This window comes from Doryrhamphus excisus, linkage group LG6, assembly GCF_037039965.1.
Source record: "Doryrhamphus excisus strain RoL-2023G ecotype Guam linkage group LG6, RoL_Dexc_Guam_v1.1, whole genome shotgun sequence".
NCBI lineage: Eukaryota > Metazoa > Chordata > Actinopteri > Syngnathiformes > Syngnathidae > Doryrhamphus > Doryrhamphus excisus.
The window spans coordinates 21,607,500-21,625,070 of NC_136362.1; the positions used below are offsets into that span (position 1 = coordinate 21,607,500).

Below are 17,571 nucleotides of genomic sequence, written 5' to 3' on the forward strand. Positions count from 1 at the left end.
TAAACAAACGATTTCAGTCTTTCCAGCCTCTGTACGTTACAAGCACTGTATGCCAGCCAAGGTGGAGCACAGGAGGCCAAAGGTCGGCGTTGTTGCTAGTCGCCCATCAAACTGTCTCTCTTCCCAGTTGGATATGAAATAGGGAGGGAGAAGCGGTTGCATGCGTAGATGGAATAATTGACAATAGCCTTGGACGTCACACAGCTCATTAGACAACAAAGGAAAGGTAATAAAGGGCGGTCTGTTTTTTCAAGTAATGAGAAAACATGATTGGTCACACAGGCTGATATAACTGATGCTTAAAGTGTTTGCATCTGGTAAAAGGATTACATGTATGTGTTTGAGATAGGGAGTATAGCTGCATGTGGATTGGATACAGCAGCTATTCAAGTGTAGGTGTATAATCATCAATTATTGATGAATTATTTGGATTTAATTGCTGATTAATTGCAAAAAAAAGGCGTTGTTGCTTCCTTGTCATGCATTCCATCCACTGTTGGATTCATGCATTCCTGATCATCATTTTCAAGAACAAGTAACCTGAAGGGATGTTTAATTCTTTCAACAATAGTGGTACAAAAACATTATCCCTTAAGTAAAAAACAATAATAATTTTGTTAGGTCGGTCGTCAATTATTGATTATTATTACAAGATGGAGATTTGATGATGTCGATGATTTGAAGTTTGACTTAAAGGGGACCTATGATGCTTTTTCCACTTTTCTGACCCTTAAATGAAGTTTGAGTATTGTATTCTGGTGCTAACAGAGGGCTACCTCGAACCTGATCACCATGCCCAGCACCATGCCACTTCACTGGGCAGACGGTGCCCATTTTTACTGCCCATGAGAACATCACCAATATTATAGTTTATAGTAAATAGTTTCATTTGCACTGCATGTCATTATTACCAGCTCCCTGTGATCTGCAAATAAAGCATGACAAACTGCTGTTTTGTGGAGACATGAACCTGGAAGGTAACTTTACAACTTATATCTCAAGTTGCACGCGAAATTGGTCAGTGTTTTGCCGCCTCATTAAACCACAGGATATTTGAAAAAGTGCCCAACCTGTCATGGTGAAATTTATTTCCCTACAAACTGCAGACCTTTGCCCTAACAGATCAGAGTTCACCGGCTTGGCCGGGATAGTGTGGATTTCCTTTTTATTACTCATGTGTGATTTCTGCACTTTGATAAGGGAGGCTGCAAATACAGAGATGGAGGTAGAGAGGACATCAGATACTTGAAACTCTAAACTCCTTCCACTGTGGGAGCTGGCTTTGTAAGTCATAAACTATGTCCAAGACACAGCAGGACTAATTTGGACAATAGTGCACACTTCAAGTGAGCTCAACAGTTTGTCAGTTGTCCCATCAACTCAGGATGCTGGAGAAGAAGCCGCTTTACTCCCACGCAGCAGAAAGAGAGCAGCGATAACTGCAACTCTCGCTGAGTCTTTATCTCAGTGTAGTTAAGTGCAAATTATCTTCAAGCAGGAAGAGACATTTCTGAAGCAGGACAAGAATGACATGCACGTGCTTTGCAGACGGGCCACTGCATGTGACCAGTGGCTAACGTTCTAATCTGCCAAGATACAGGGGAACAAATGCACCAGTCATTCTGATAGATGCACTCTGTTAAAGGTTACTATCTACAGTCACAAATCCCAAATTGATTAACACAATCTAGGAGTTTTCTTCACTCAACACGGATTTACAGCACGCTAGTTTCAAGAAGCAGGTAATGGACTTTATGATGATGACAATTTATGACGGAGGTGAATGCCTCAGTCAGACTGAAGGCCAAGAGATGAAGAACTAATGAGATGGTACAAATCAGCGGCAAAAAAACGGATGATGATGTTTCATTTTCTTTCATGTGACAGTCAGCAACAGAAATCAAAGCAATTACATTAAAAGTCACTTAGAGTTTGGAAAAACAACAATAAAACATTCATTCACATTCCGAAAAAAAAATAGTGTAAAGAAAATGAGAACTTGTGACACTGATTGGAACGTTGCTACAGGAAGCACGAGGCCGACGTAACGCGAGCCAAACTTTTACACTGGTTTCAAGTCTGATGCATCAAGAGTGGGGTCAGACAGCCGCTCAGACAAATAACGCTATTAATCAGGGGGTGGGGGGTGGGGGATCACATTAACGGTGCCTCCTCCCTCTCCATCTAACACTTTCAAAGACATGTCCGACACAGGAAAGACACTCTGTGGGTCACACTGAGGCCACTTCCTTTGCAGCCCACCATTGAAAAAGTTATGTCGCCGCCTCCTCATCCTCCCTTCACTTCCTTTCTCCTCACGCACTATGACCATTTCTCATGCTTGCATTCACTATTTATTTATTTATGTATTTATTTCTGCACACTGCATTCACGTTGTGCACACACGTGATCAATGCTGCCCATGTCAATGGGAATGAAATGCCAGCAAATGAGGATGGTGACATCACCGCATGGAATAATACACACGTGAAACATATCTGCTTTAGCATTTTCAAGTGGTGCCAAAGTTGTCGTGTTTAAAAGTATAAGCATCTATGTATATGTTGTGTCAGTATGATGTATTGGTGTTGCAGAGCCTGCAGCTGATTGCCCTTCACAAAAGACAAACGCTATCAGATAAGGGGAGGAGGCCCAAGAAGAGGGAACATTGCCTTTTTGTTCAGAGTTCAAGAGGTAACCTGCACAAGGAGTCACTGTAGAGGCACAGTTCCTTGTAAAATGCAGGGGGGGTAGGGGGAGCTTGTTCCACAGTGCACCAAATAAGAATAAATGACTTTAAATGAGAGTGGTAGAAAGATGTGGAGGATGAGACTGTGACTGTGACTGTGCATGGCTTGGACACCTGTTCCTGCTAACACTTGGGACAAAGACATATAGTTTTGCACGGGACAAAAACGCTTGGGGCCCACGGATGTGCAAACAGACGCCCATTGCTGCATCTTTGGATACTACAGGTGCCCGATACAAGGCCACAGTCTAAAAGGCAAGCACACACTCTGGCCTCAGTCTGGGGGTGCCAGCTTCATTCTCATAAAAGTGCATCAAAATGTCACCCTTCACTAAAATAACTGCATCATGTACTCAGGATTTTGTGGAAGTCACAGCCTTCCCTTTTTTATACCTGTCTGACAGGAAGCTGGGTTGTAATGGACTCTCCAAGCCTAACAGGATATGACCATATTTAGGCAGGTACATCATTGTGTGTCCCAATCAGAGGAAATGTACAGTAAAATAAGCTGCGGGAGGCGTGCCTTCCTGTGAGTGGGTGTACTTCAAACAACTGTCAGGAATGACTGCTATTTGCACATTACTATATCATTTGACACCAGCCATAAGATACTTTGATGTGTTATCATATTGAAATGAACTTTTTGAAATTAAATCTCAATATTTGAAAGCATCAGAGTGTGTATTTTACCTATGTACAGGAAACAGGTAGTCCAAAGATTGGACTTGTGCTGCTTGGTTACTATTGTGCCCTCCCAGTAAATAATACAGATAGCAACGTGATCTGCAGGTCCACACACACGCAATCCACCGACCAGGATGAAAAAACCAAAAACTGACTCATGCCTGCAAAACATACCTCTGCAAGAAAGGCCTGTTTGCTGTCCCAGTCTCATTTAAACAATGGACGGAAAATACAATGGGCGCCATTAGTAAAAGCTTACAGAGAGGTGGGCCCACCTGGCAATGCCACAGACACAGATGGCGTTATTTGTCCTGCGTGAGAAAGGCTGTGCTGGGAGACCAAACGGCAGATCGTTGGTCTAAATGGCTCAGAGGGAAAAGCAGTCAGACACCACCACCTTGTGGCCTACAGAAATTACTGCACATTTGTACTGCATTAGGTGGACGCCTACTCAATGCCTCATTCATTCATTCATTCATTTTCTACCGCGTATCGTCACGAGGGTCGCGGGGGTGCAGGAGCCTATCCCAGCTGTCTGCAGGCGAGAGGCGGGGTCAATGCCTGATTTAATAACCATTATTTTTATTTTGTTAAGTTGTCTTGATTTACAACATATTTTTGATTTTCTTCATATATAATTTTATTCTATATATTTTTTATAAATACATACATTTATGCCATTCTTCCTCTTAACATTTTATTGAATGAAAAACTTTTCGTACAGTGCTTAACAAATGGTAGGTTTGACAAATCAATATCACTAAATCACATTTTATGCAGATGAGTACAAGTAAATAACTATAATTTCAAAACTTAAATAAAAAAATATGTTTTTTTTCTGTTTATTTGTACAACACTACTTTTGAAATTTTATGGGCAAAAATGCCCATCACTCAGAATGGTCCTTTATTGATCATGTGACTTATACAGAAGTAGGGCTGGACAGGACAGGATGATTGGGCGATGGAGGGGGAAGGAAGGGGAATGACAAGAGGAGGGGGGGGGGGGGGGGGATATAATTCCAAACTAAACTCCTATAAAGGAGCACAGTGTGGGACTGTTAAAAAAAAAAAACCTTAGCATACACTTGGACAAGTAAGCATACAGTAAAGTCATGTTGTATCGATATCGGTTATATAGAAGTACTGCTTATTACGATACTATTTTCATTTCCCGGCAAATTTCTAGTCTTTTATGATATAATTAGTTCCGTTAGTACGATACCCGGTTATTATGATAGTCCGGTTACTACGATGCCCTTTTCATCTCCCGCCAGCCAATTTGGTCTGCTTATATCGATACAAAAGCAGCTTAAATCAATCTTTGCTTAAGGATTTCAATACCAAAAAAGAACACTGCGAACGGCTGCTTCCAGTCAACTTTATTTTTCACACTTCCACCACCAGAGCGCAGCACACACACCGATTCCCGCACTTCCTGGTTCACAGGTCATGCTCAACCCGCCCCACATAGCTGGCCAAACACATGCCTGCAACAGAAGAACCAACTGACATAGCATACACACCTATTCCAACGAAGACACAAGCGTACAAATACATGTATTTAATTGTGTTGTATTCAGATATCTTTTTATCGCTTGCAATAATCACTGTTTTTCATATGTACATGCTGGCGTTCGTGGTTTCTCTCGTGTGTATAGATTCTATACACACAAGAGAAACCACGAACGCAGTTGGTTCTTCTGTTGCAGGCATGTGTTTGGTCAGCTATGTGGGGCGGGTTGAGCATGACCTGTGAACCAGGAAGTGCGGATCGGTGTGTATGCTGCGCTCTGGTGGTGGAAGTGTGAAAAATAAAGTTGACTGGAAGCAGCCGTTCGCCGTGTTCTTTTTTGGTATTGAAATCCTTAAGCAAAGATTGATTTAAGCTGCTCGACATTGTTCTATACTATAGAACGATGTCGAGTGCATTATTGCCCACTTTTAATGCTGTTCGGCGCAGGATCGGATATATCGACAGTCCGGTTATATCGATATTTTTTCCGACTCCCGACAATATCGATATAACGAGACTTTACTGTATTTCTATACAACACGAAGACTAGCGCCACAGGGGTAAAGGGAAGGTTTTCAAAAGTCAAAGCTGATATGTGTGAATACCATGTTTTGGATAAAACACAAAGATAAGAGGTCTGCTTTCATGGACGACTAAGGAAATTACAAATATTTACATTTGGGAGGCTGATATCAGATGATTTTAAATATTTACACAATTAATTTTTGCAGCTCTAAAATGTATTAATACTATTAATACACCCATATAAGACAACCTTACACTGGGTGGTGATCTAATATGTACATGTTTTCAGCACAAGCGTGTGTGCTTATGCTTACAAAGATAAAATACATGCATTTTGGGGGGTTATTTACAATAAAAATACATTTGTTTGGTTGGCAGGATGAGACCAGTTGAGCCACTAACTCGTTGAAACAGCCATACAATTTCCTCGAAGTTGCTTTAAGACATCATAAATGAACAATCAATCGCACACAGTTAATTAACTTTTCCATCCCTAATTAATGAACTAAATAAAAAAAATGTGTACTAAGTTTTAACTGAGTTTTGTTATTGCTATTTGCTAATGACAAATAGTTCAAACCAAGCCAAATTGCTGCGAGACACTTACTTCCTTGTTCCTACCAAAAGCTGCAGGGTAGCTGTCAAAAGTCCTACGCTCTTGTGACATGACCGCTTGAACGGAAGCAGAGCGTCAAACCACGCAGCAGGAATGTACATATCCTCCAGCTGATGACTTGAATACCCGCCGTGAAGATACTTTGAAGACCTCAGATAAAATCACAACTTTGGGCATAAAAACATCTCTAACCATCTGATTTGGCTTGCTTAAAGAATGTTAATACGAGATGAAGTGAGGCGTTCAAGTGCAGTCAAGTTGTTTGTGCCACCTCCAGTCTGTCTGATGGAGAGCAGCCATGTGAGCAGCAGAGTGGCCGTCTGATCGTGACAGTAAGGCCACAAATAGACTTGCTGTTGTCTCTAGTGATCTATAAATAACCTTCATCACTCTTTTGCTTTCTTCTAAATCATTTACCCATTAGTGTCCTATCTGTCCGGAAACACACAAACACACACACACACTAATGCACACAGATGGGCTGGACAATGTTTCAATGCTCTGATCCTCTAAGGGGCCATCCATAATTTTCAACATTTTCACGAGCGTACAAACCGTACGAGGGGGGGAGGGGGTTAAGACATCAACGTACGCTTTTTTGAAAACCAGAAAATGTCGATGTCTGTATGTTCGAACCGCGGGACGCAGTCAAATTTTAGCGCGAATAGACTGGTCCCCTGTCGTCGTATGCTAGCGCGAGAGCGTACCAGTCCACGCGATACTTCACGTAGCTCTGCGTGCTTCGCATTCCAACACAGCAATCAGACAATGGCCGACCCCGGTGATTTCGATTACCTATTTTCGTTCATCAAAAAGAGAATTACTGCCATTCATTGCTCACCGAGCAATGCATACGAACAATACATCAATGTTTACTGCTTTGTGCGTTCGGAAAGAAAGCGGAAGGACGCTGTCGTGGCTGGCCAGGCGGCTTGGAAAGGTTCCAAATCGAAGGAATCGAGCAGGGCGGATTTGTTCCAAAGTGCCGTTGCGAAAATGGAGAAGATCAAAACTAAATCGACCATCCTGAATCTATTCGCCAGCTCTGTGTTTATTTTCTATATTTGGGCATGGACCTGGCTGTGATTGCCATTTTCTGAATGACTCTGTGGTGGTGAATTTAACTTTGTGGACAGTGCAGTAACAATCAATGTGATTTTCACTTCCTGTGATACACTGACTAGACTATAGGTGTGATTGTTCAGCCTTTTCAAAACAGTTGTGACATCTTTATTGCATACTTTGCATAGAGTTGAGTTCAAGGGTTGTGTCCATCATTTCAAAGAAGATTTTATCTCCTCAGGCTTTTGGAAACCAGGGGCAACTCTTCTGCTCCTTGAGTAATCATGTGTGTATACAAGAAGTATTCCCTTGATTAAAAAATCCTGTGGAAAACAGTTGTTGCATCAGGACTTTTCTACATATATCATTTGATAGAAAGAACAATACAAAAAGACCAAATTTGTAATACATTTGTATTTTCTTGAAAGAAAAATACAAAAAAGAGGCATTTGATATAATTTTTGATCTTGTTCGTGTTCAATACAATGTTGATGGGCAGTGACTGATTGACCAGAGTCCCAAAATACAGCCAGAGAACACTATTGGACATGTTCAAATTTCCTGGCTGTATTGGGTCCATTGGTCATGGACCTATCAACATTTTTCATTTGGGATTGTACTCTTTTTAAGGGGGGGTGGGGGGGGGTTGCTCAAAAGAGTACTCTTTGTACTCTCGTGAAAATGTTGAAAATTATGGATGGCCCCTAAGGCCTGTATGAAAACATACATTTACTATGGCTGTCAAAATGGGAATTTCCTTTAACGGCAGAACAAGACTGAATAAATACGGAGTAGAAACTGATAAAGAAAAGGGTATTTTGAATGGTAAGTTTAGTTTATTTTGTGTCTACTGTCGCTGTGAGCAGAGTTGTCACAGAGTACCTGTCTGCCTGACAGAAGTAAGAAGGTACTCCATTTATATGGTATCTTTGCATACCAGTGTCCCAACTAACCAGTCTTTTCTTTTTTGGACGCGAGCCGAGATGTTAGCCATCTTCCGGCTAGTTTTTGCTTTGAACTGCAAGCTAAAATTTGGCTTACCATTTATTTGTGGGCTTGTGTCAATGTCACCATGACTGAAGACGAGAATGACTGTAAATAGCATTAGCATTAGCACTAGCATTAGCAACGCGCTAGCTAGTCACTGGGAAAGATTTTTCAACACATCAGCAAAAGATACGTACAAACTAAAACTGGAACAACGTCAAATTCTAAGCACAAAATGAATACAGACCCACAATCCACCAGTACTTGCCTAGACTTTGTTTTCCCATTGTTTATGTTATGTTATAGTTCCAACTTTTTACAGTCACTTCAGACATTTGAAGCCACGTAGACAACATTTATCAAAAAAGCAAAGCAGGGGGACTTTGACATTATTGTATTTTTCATGTCGATGACAAAGGAAGATATTGTGTAAAGTCAACTTTAGAAACGAGGACACATCATGAGGCAACACAACAAACTATTTCTGTACTTTAAAAATCCCCACAGGCAAAGCTAGGTGGAAGCAGTGGAATACTAACCACTGGATTTCTGTAAAGAATGCTCTATTGATAACAATAAATGTGCAATTCAAATAAATGCAACTCAGATGCACAATGAACCTAGTATATATTATAGGTTTTACAGAAGTCAATGAACTTTTACACAATATTAACATTTTTGGCGTGGCGTGGTATTTATAGGTTATCACATGGTTTGGCTGGTATCAGGCCAGGTATCATGCCCCCAAGTGTCAGTATCAGCCCGAGACCGAAGGTTGAGTTAGTTGACTTGGGGGCATGATACCTGGCCTGATACCAGACAAACCATGTGATAACCTATAATTATCACATACTATTTAATCATGAGCTTATTATCACATACTATTTAATCAAAAGACCATTTTGTTTCCAGAAAATGTTCAGTTTATTACATGTATTATATCTAAACAGTGTAAACACAAAAAAATATATTTCAACAATAATATTTTATCAACATCTTATCAATCTTATCAATGTCTGACAATTAAAGTTCCATTAATCAAGTTTGGGTTTTTTGGTGACTGGAGAAGCACTAGACACTAAGCACTCGTGCGCTGTTCTCTGATTGGTTGTTTCACGGGCACGATACCAGAGCAGCGCGCTCTGAGTGGACAGCTACGGGGGCTGATACTGGACATGGTTAAACTCTATATTTTATCAGTATCACTGCCCTGGGCTTTGACACAGTATCATTTCGGCCTTTTCCCGTATCATTCATGGGCGGTTTCTAGGGTACAGGGCCAATTAATACTGTAGTATGTGATAAATTTCAATACAAAAATTCACCTCAGCTTCAGGTGACGAAGCCTATAATTAGTATGAACTTTTGTTCTATTGTTCTTTTTAAAGACATATCCAAATGATTTTACTTTCTTCTTGAAATATCGGGACTTTATTCCAAACAATATCAGAACAATGTAATTTTCCAAAAATTGCCATTTTTACTTGTAATATTTAAACTGTATTCAACTAAAATTAGATGAATATTTTTCCACATAATATTATGAGTTTATTCTCAGAAAACTGCAACAGTGTTTATGTTTGTATAGCATGGCAATACTGTTTAATTCCCAATCTAATCTATCTATCCAGAGTGGTGGTTTACAGAGGAAACAGTCTTACGGAGTATTGAATCAGAGCAACTGGACTCATTGGATATTTTTAACTTCCTGTTTCACTTCTCATCCAAATCCATGTGCAAATGTTCTGATTCGATTCCTCAGATAGGACATGTACTAAAAACCACTCCACACACTTTTTTTCCCAAATCATTTGTAAATTTTTTAATAAAAACGTAGTTGCTGAACTGATCGTAAAACTTGTTTTGTACAGGCACACCGTGTTATTTAGCAAAACCTCACAAGTTTAAACTGCCCTTTAATGTCTTTTTATTAGAGAAACAGTTTCGGCTGGCTCAAAATGACACCACCAGCGGTTATCAAAGGCCCCTGCACATGTGTGGGTCACCTGGGCGTGGCTTACATGCTTGGGGCAGGATGTAATGATGGCAACATGTTCACAAGTTAAAGCTCTCCAGGCAGCCACATCACCGTTGAAAACCGTCTTTTTACATTTAAAATATTTGAGAAGTTCACAACCACAAATGTCTGCAATTTTGATGGACAAAAAAAACACTCTTCCTTAACAAGGAAAAAGTGAAGTTTGAGTCTGTATGGCAGTCACTGAAGTCACATACGTAACTTCGGGTGCGTATTCTACGGTCTTATGAGCCACAAAAAGATAAACAAAGCCAAACACAAAGCAAAACGCACACCATAGATATTACATCGTGATGTGTTTTCTGGTATTTTATTTTCCTGATGGCAGCATTTATCAGCCACAACCCAGCAAAGACAACAACAACCATAAATTTGGATAAAAATGGGGGAAAAAAAACAACCAGCAGCTATTTCTAGACATGAAATGAAATGATGTCTAAGACATCTTATTTTTGATTGTTATGTCAAGTATATTGGGTAATACAAATGTAAAAGAATTAGACACCGACATAGATTCAGACATTAGCACTGACAACATACTTGGTGGTTATTATCTGACCACGGTAATATTCCTAATACCTAGTGGCCAGTGTAGTAGAATACTATTGCAGTGGAGCAGAGAACACGTCTGCAGTCAACAGTCACACAGGAGTTGCTGTCAGCCACAGTCACTAGCACTCGCCACACTGCTAACCATGCTAACACTCAGCAACACTACTGGCGAGCTAAGGTCACACACAACACTTCAGAGGCCCCAACTCTATTTGTATAGAAAATTCTTAATAAGAAAATAAGAAAAATTTGCTTACATAGTATGTTTGACTAACAGCCCGTATTCAACCATGAAACGGCAATCATTCATGAATTAATTTTTGAGAAACCGCGATAGAGTGAGTGGGCGGTGTCCCAGCAGCCATGTAGCGAGGGACGACTGTACAAGAAACAAAACAAAAATCATGAGCCCACTTTTTGGCAATGAATAAAACCCAGCCAGTACGTAAGATGGGTCATGTCATCTTATCTACTGGTGGCCGACAGAGCAAGGTGTCGTTTTTCACACTCTGCCAACACACCCTGCTCTGTCAGGTCTCATATATACTTTATGTGCATACTCGTGTCCCACAAGGAGCAGGAAATATGCAACCAGTTTTATATTCTACCGGCAGTGACATCCACAGTTGGGTGTTTGGTAGCTTCATTTTAGTTGCTAGTACAGAACAGGTGAACACTACTACCTGGGTCTTTTCTTATGTTTGAGTGAGTTGCTATAGCAACATTTCCTGTCTGACTTTGCTGAATGTATAAATCTGTGGTTGATATCAGCCTGATTAGGGCACCAGCTCTACAAACACACTACTTCCTGTGTCAACGTTGCACCAACGCCATTCACTGTGGTTCTAACGAAAGAAACTCAGATAAAGAGCACGTCACAATGCCATATTTCAGAGCGTTGGACTCTTCTGGGTAAAATCAGCGTTCCCGTAAGGCTTGGTATTCCGCGAATGCATGTATTCTGTTGCCAAACCAACAGAAGGGTGTGACTGTATCACCACCACTCCTCTGAGTACATCTGCTCCTGGCTAAAGAGGAATTCAGGCAAAACACAACCACTGGAGGCTAAAGCTTGTGACTCACAACACAAACAATGCACCACTCTTCAGTTTTCACAGAAGCACATCAATTTGCATACGCTGCTATCTAAATACTCCATATTTGGGATTTCTAGCACACACTATATGAACAAAAGTATTTCTACAACTTCAGGAAGTGAAAGTGCAAGAAAATAAGGAGTTGTTCCGTCTTTGCAGATTCAACCATTCTGGGAAGACCACAAGATGAATTCAATATGCAGGAGTGTCTCTATCTCTATCCAGAATACAGAATATAATCCCAAAGACGTTTAATGGGTTTGAGGTCAGGGCTCTCAAGATGTTCCACACTAAACTCATCAAAGCATCACTATAGGGATGTTGCTTTAAGGATGCTGAACAGTTTCTACAAAGTTGGAAGCATACAGTTGTCCAAAATGGTATGCGGCAAAGCCATTTCTGCAAACATGGTGACTTGTGTACTTAATACTTTATGCCAGGAGATGGCGGACATCTGTAACATTAATCTAAGAAATATTTGTGAGCGTGGTTTTATGCGGAGTGTAGGAGTTTAAAAAATACAATAGCCACATACATGTACTTCAAATAGATAAGACCTGAAAATACAATGACCTGGATGAATGATAATATTCACATACATAATAGATAGGTACTTATACTATAGCAGTATAACGATGATGGCTGGGTTTGCTTGAGAGATGAATCAGACATTTGGCATCGTGGACTGGGATATAACAAATTCTGAGCCTGGTGATGTCATAATATGCTAATTAAATGAGTACATTTACTCCCACTACAAACTTTGGGTCATACTGATGATTTTTCCAATTTACAGTATGCCTTTATCTCTAAACATTTTCAAGCTACAACCTTCTGAAATTGTAACGTCAAAACTGAAAAAAACTCTGGCGCCTAAAGGGTTAAGATTCAGGGGGAACTAAGGGGTTTAGCACAAGCCCTGATTAGATAAGAGTTGTGTCACACTCACAATACCATTTTGTACATATGAAAAGGATATCCAGTGTTGATAACGTAGGGGTACTAGCTTTTGCATACTATATACTAATAAGTTTACTACACTGTATAACAGGGGCCGGGAACCTTTTTAGCTAAGTGAACCATGAAAGCTACATATAACCACATGAATACAACTAACAACATACAACCATTATTTGTACTTACGTTGTACTAACAACAAAGCTAACCAATAATAAATCAAATGCTTACCATTGCAGGGATGGTTGAGATGTTCTGACATAAAGTTGTATGACATACCCATCAACAGTGTACTGCAACGGTGACCCCCCCCCCCCACCCCCCCCCGCGTCCCGTGAGATGACTTCTACACGGCTTATTGGTGAGTCAAGTAAAGCGTTTTGCTTCTCAAAACAAAAAAGTCAACCTCACAATGCATTCCATTCCATTTTCTTCTGCTTATCCAAGTCCAGGTTACAGGGGCAGCAGTCTCAGTAGTGAAGCCCAGACTGGGAGGACACCAACATGTTCCCAGGTAAACTGTGATACATAACCTCTCCAGCATCCTTGGTCTGGTCAACCCGGAGGCCTTCTCCTTAGCTGGGCATGCCCAGAACACCTGGCCCAGGAAGCAACCGGACTAGATGCCACCTAAGCTGATTTCTGTCTCTTCACCATCATGGTCCAGTGCTGCTACCTCACAAATGATTGGCGTTATTTTGCCTTGGTTCATGCTGCTGCCATAAAGTCCAACGTTTTTCTGTCACAGACATTACTATTGACAACTTTGGCCTCTTGGCATATTTGCTATTAAGTAGAAACCAAAGTGTCCAGGATGAAACAGCTTCATGTGTGTAGCACACTCTCCATTGAGAAGGATTACGTTCCTACACACACAAGACAGAGGAAGAAGAGTTCTGCTGCTCCAGCACCCCAGGTAAGAACTTTATATACTAGCAAATTAAATGCTGCCTATTAGCACCTTGTCTACAAGCTAATGATATTATTTATTTATGTGTTTATTATGTGTTTCTCCGCTCCTCTCTCTCTCTCTCTGCCCGTTACAACATCAAGGTATTCCTGTTCATAAAAGTATCCCTGAGGCTTTGTGCTACAAGGAATGTCGCCATCACGTCTTTCGTAGTCAGACATGTTTACTTTCACTATCCCAGCATTGAACACTGTAAAGCAGGATGTGGAGTGTCGCAGCCATCATCGTCACATCCACAACAATGCGGTGTGCAACAGTGATACGACGAAAGACAAAAGTGAAGCTGAGCGATTTGTCATGTCTGATTTTTGAGGACACATTTTTGTGATGCAAATGTATTGTATTACTTTTTTCTTGTATTACTTGCAGGAAGAACAACCAGCATCGTATTTAGTTTTTCTTGGGCTTTTTCATGATGCCACCACACATGTGCCAGTAATTGGGAGTGGTGTGATAATAACACTCCACCTGAAGTGTTATTTACTTTACTTCGTTAAAGGGGAACTGCACTTTTGGGGGAATTTTGCCCATCATCATCATCACCTTTTTTGTGCATTATGACACAAGAAAACAAGTTTATTTACAAGTTCATTATATACACCGACTTCGACTATGAATCCCTCTAAAAAAAATAAGAATAATCTGTGCTGTGCATTAATACGTACGCTGATGATAAAAGGTAATAGTTGCAATATCTTGCCTTATTTTGATTATTTAAAACACCACCAAAACTTATTTTCTCGTTGCATTGATACACAGACACGAGTCAACTAGTCAACAACAGCAGCGACAACACTTCTGATGCCCGCTCTCATTTGGATGGCTGTATCTTCCAGCAGAAGACGTGTGTTCCAGTCCTCAGTTAAAAAATGCTGAAGGCAAACGAGCATCTTGTTGAATCTTTGTAGCGAAATCAAGAGCTCAGTATCCACTCTTCAGTGTGAGAATGACGCTGAGACTAGCGATTAGCAAGGCGTCGTGTTAGCTAACAAGTATCAATGCTCCGAGAAAATACGGCAACTATTATTGTCATCAGTGTATGAGTTAATTCATGATCAGAGCGGCTTTGCATCGTTGTTTTTCAGAGGGATTCATAGTCTAAATAGGTGTATCCCAATGACAGCATTGTAAGCTAGCTGCAATTAACTCGTTTCCTTGTGCTATAATGCACAGAAAAGGGGAACAAAATGTATTCATGTTTCAAATAAGAATTGTGAGTGATGGGTATGTTTACAATTCAGCATTCCCCTCGCCTGCAAATTTGCCAATTGATGTTCAAAAAATTTTATTAAAAAAAAAAATTATATTATGTTCTTCTTCTGAATGATTTAAAATTCAAAAATAGGCAAAAATTGTTTTAAAATCCAAAAATAAGCGGAAGAAGACAAGTTGTTAATAATAATGCCAATATAAGTAAAATGTAATGTTATTGCACATGTTGACCCAAAATTGAAGGAGACAAACATCAATGTCAAACTAAGGTTAACTAACCTAACTAACAGAAGGTTCTGGAGGAGAAGGAGTGAGCCGTGTGTCAAAACTATAAATTTTTATGGCTGTATCAATTACTCACGGTTTTTCACAAATTCACTGGTGGTCCTGGAGACCACCCATGACTTGGGGGATCTCGAAATTAGACCCCCTTGGTGGCCAGAGAGTGTCACAGAATGCATTGTGTTCCACTTTAGAAGCTCCTCTCATAACCCTCAAATGTGAATGAAACAGCCACAATGATGTTTTTCAGGCCATAGTAACTCAAAGTGAGACATTTGTCTGAATAATTGAGAATAATTCTCAAGTCAAGAAACAAAAACTGCCCTAATCTGTCCCAAATGTCAATGGGTTCTTTCCTGCTGCACGCTTTGCCACAAGCAAACGACAACAAAAGCTCCTTGATGGTAACAGGTTTCAATGGAGGACCTGCAGCACTGCTATCCTGCTATCCTCCAAGTGTTGCTCTTTAAGCCTGACTGTCGGAGGTTTCAGACAGAGCTGCCAATCGGGTCGGGCGACATTCTGTGCGAGAGGAAATGCAATGCACACGACTTTGAGAAGAGCCTGTTACCAGTAACATATTAAAGCATTGGTTACAGCTGTGTCGGCCACATGATCCCAAACAGTTCAAGCCATTGTTCAGCGAGCTAAACTCAGATGCAGACGGGGAAGGAGATCTACTTGATCCTCTTCTACAACTGCGAGTTGGATACGGGACTTCCCAACCTTGTCCTTTCAAACTAATCCTTTCACCGAGCAAGTCGCCGTTGCCATCCCGACCACCCCACTAATCAATTGACATGCATCCCACATCACTTTCAATCCCGGCAGCAAGAGGCTAACCCATTCAAGTGCAAGCCATTCCACCCAAGCCTATGGTGAGCTAATGAGGGTGGAAACTGGTCAAAGGTCACTTTTTTTTAACCTTCACAACATTCACGACAGTCCGGGAGCAACAAGATGTTGCTGTTCTAAATGTGGGACAAAAACACCCCAATCAACGAGGACTTTTTTATGTTCTAAATAGAGACTAGTGTTGTGTTCAAATGCATCACTGCAGGCAGACTCATGACCAGACCTGATGGCATCGAACAAGAGGCCTGTTCATTTACAACTCAACTAAAATGACGCCGCATGTTCCTGCTTCCGCAGAACAAGACCCCCATGTTGATGTTTGCATCTTTACCTCCCACCATTGTACTCGCAGCCACTTCCTCTCGTGTGTGTATCATAAAACTGTCATTCATAACAATGTGTGCATGTCAGCATGAAGACAGGAAGTGTGTGCATGTGTGAGAGCGTCCAGTGTGGCCCACTCTACACTCTCCTGGTTGGCCCCTGTGTGAGAGGAAGCTTTGATGGTGGTGAATGGGGTACTAATGAGGGTGTCTTATCAATTGTCAGACTGTATTCTGTCCTCCACAGAGGAGATGCTGATGCTCTGTGTGAACATCTCAGACACTTGTACCGTGACATCAAGTCTGGAATCGGACTGCTTGAAGCTTAAGGTAAAGGAAAAAGTTGATTTAGAGTCAAGTATTTGCTTTAACACGAGAAGGCCTGCAGGGAATAAGCAGGGCCCAGTTAGTCTCCATCACTCACCTGTTGAATGCGTCATTAAAAGTCATATTTCCGCGCTAGGGGGGGGGGGACATTCTAAGCCCTAGAAATGAGCTGTGCAGTTGCATAAGAGCACAGTGAGAGTTCATGAAACAACTGTTGCTCGGGGGTGGGGGGGTGGGGGGACAAGGCGATTATTGTGTCCGCTGAAAATGTGTTGTCTTACCTTAGTGTACACTCCTTGCACGGCAAAGCTGTATCCGTCAACACACGCTGGAAGGAGAGCTGTCCCTCGGTGGCAATGTCACAACTACACTAACATGGAGCAAACAAGCGGCCGTACTCGACATCAAACACACGGTCCACTTTAGAGCTGTTCAGTCGCACCGTTTTCACTTTTCGCTGACGTTCGATGTTAATATTTAACTGTCGCTGACTTTTTTTGTTGTATGCTAACCAGTGCGAGTTTCCGTCCCCTTTCCTTTTCCTCCTTCAGCAGTGCGCCTACAGACGACAACACCCGAATTTTGACGGGAGAAGAGGCGGGCCGAACGAGACTCTGGCTGTCGATCACCAGCGTCAGCTGGGGCGCTGCTTCCTGGTTAGATTTTCGAAATAAGAGCAGTTGTCAAACACTAGCCACCGTGTTATGAGAACAACATCAATGCTTTGACAGCTTCTACAAGTTGAGAACGATTTGTCATGACTCGTACTTCCAATACAGTAGATTGAGCGCTTTCTGTAAAACCAAAGAACCGTCAAATT

The 17,571-nt window shown here is 41.2% G+C and overlaps 1 protein-coding gene across 1 annotated transcript in view; it reads right to left on the reverse strand.

The window, feature by feature from the left end:
- Positions 1 to 17,357, reverse strand: part of gng12a (guanine nucleotide binding protein (G protein), gamma 12a) — a 32,763-nt gene extending 15,406 nt beyond the window's left edge. The window contains exon 1 of the mRNA XM_058068288.2: positions 17,033 to 17,357. The gene's annotated coding sequence lies outside the window, so the exon portion shown is untranslated. The remainder of the gene's footprint in view (positions 1 to 17,032) is intronic.
- Positions 17,358 to 17,571: the final 214 nt, after the last annotated feature.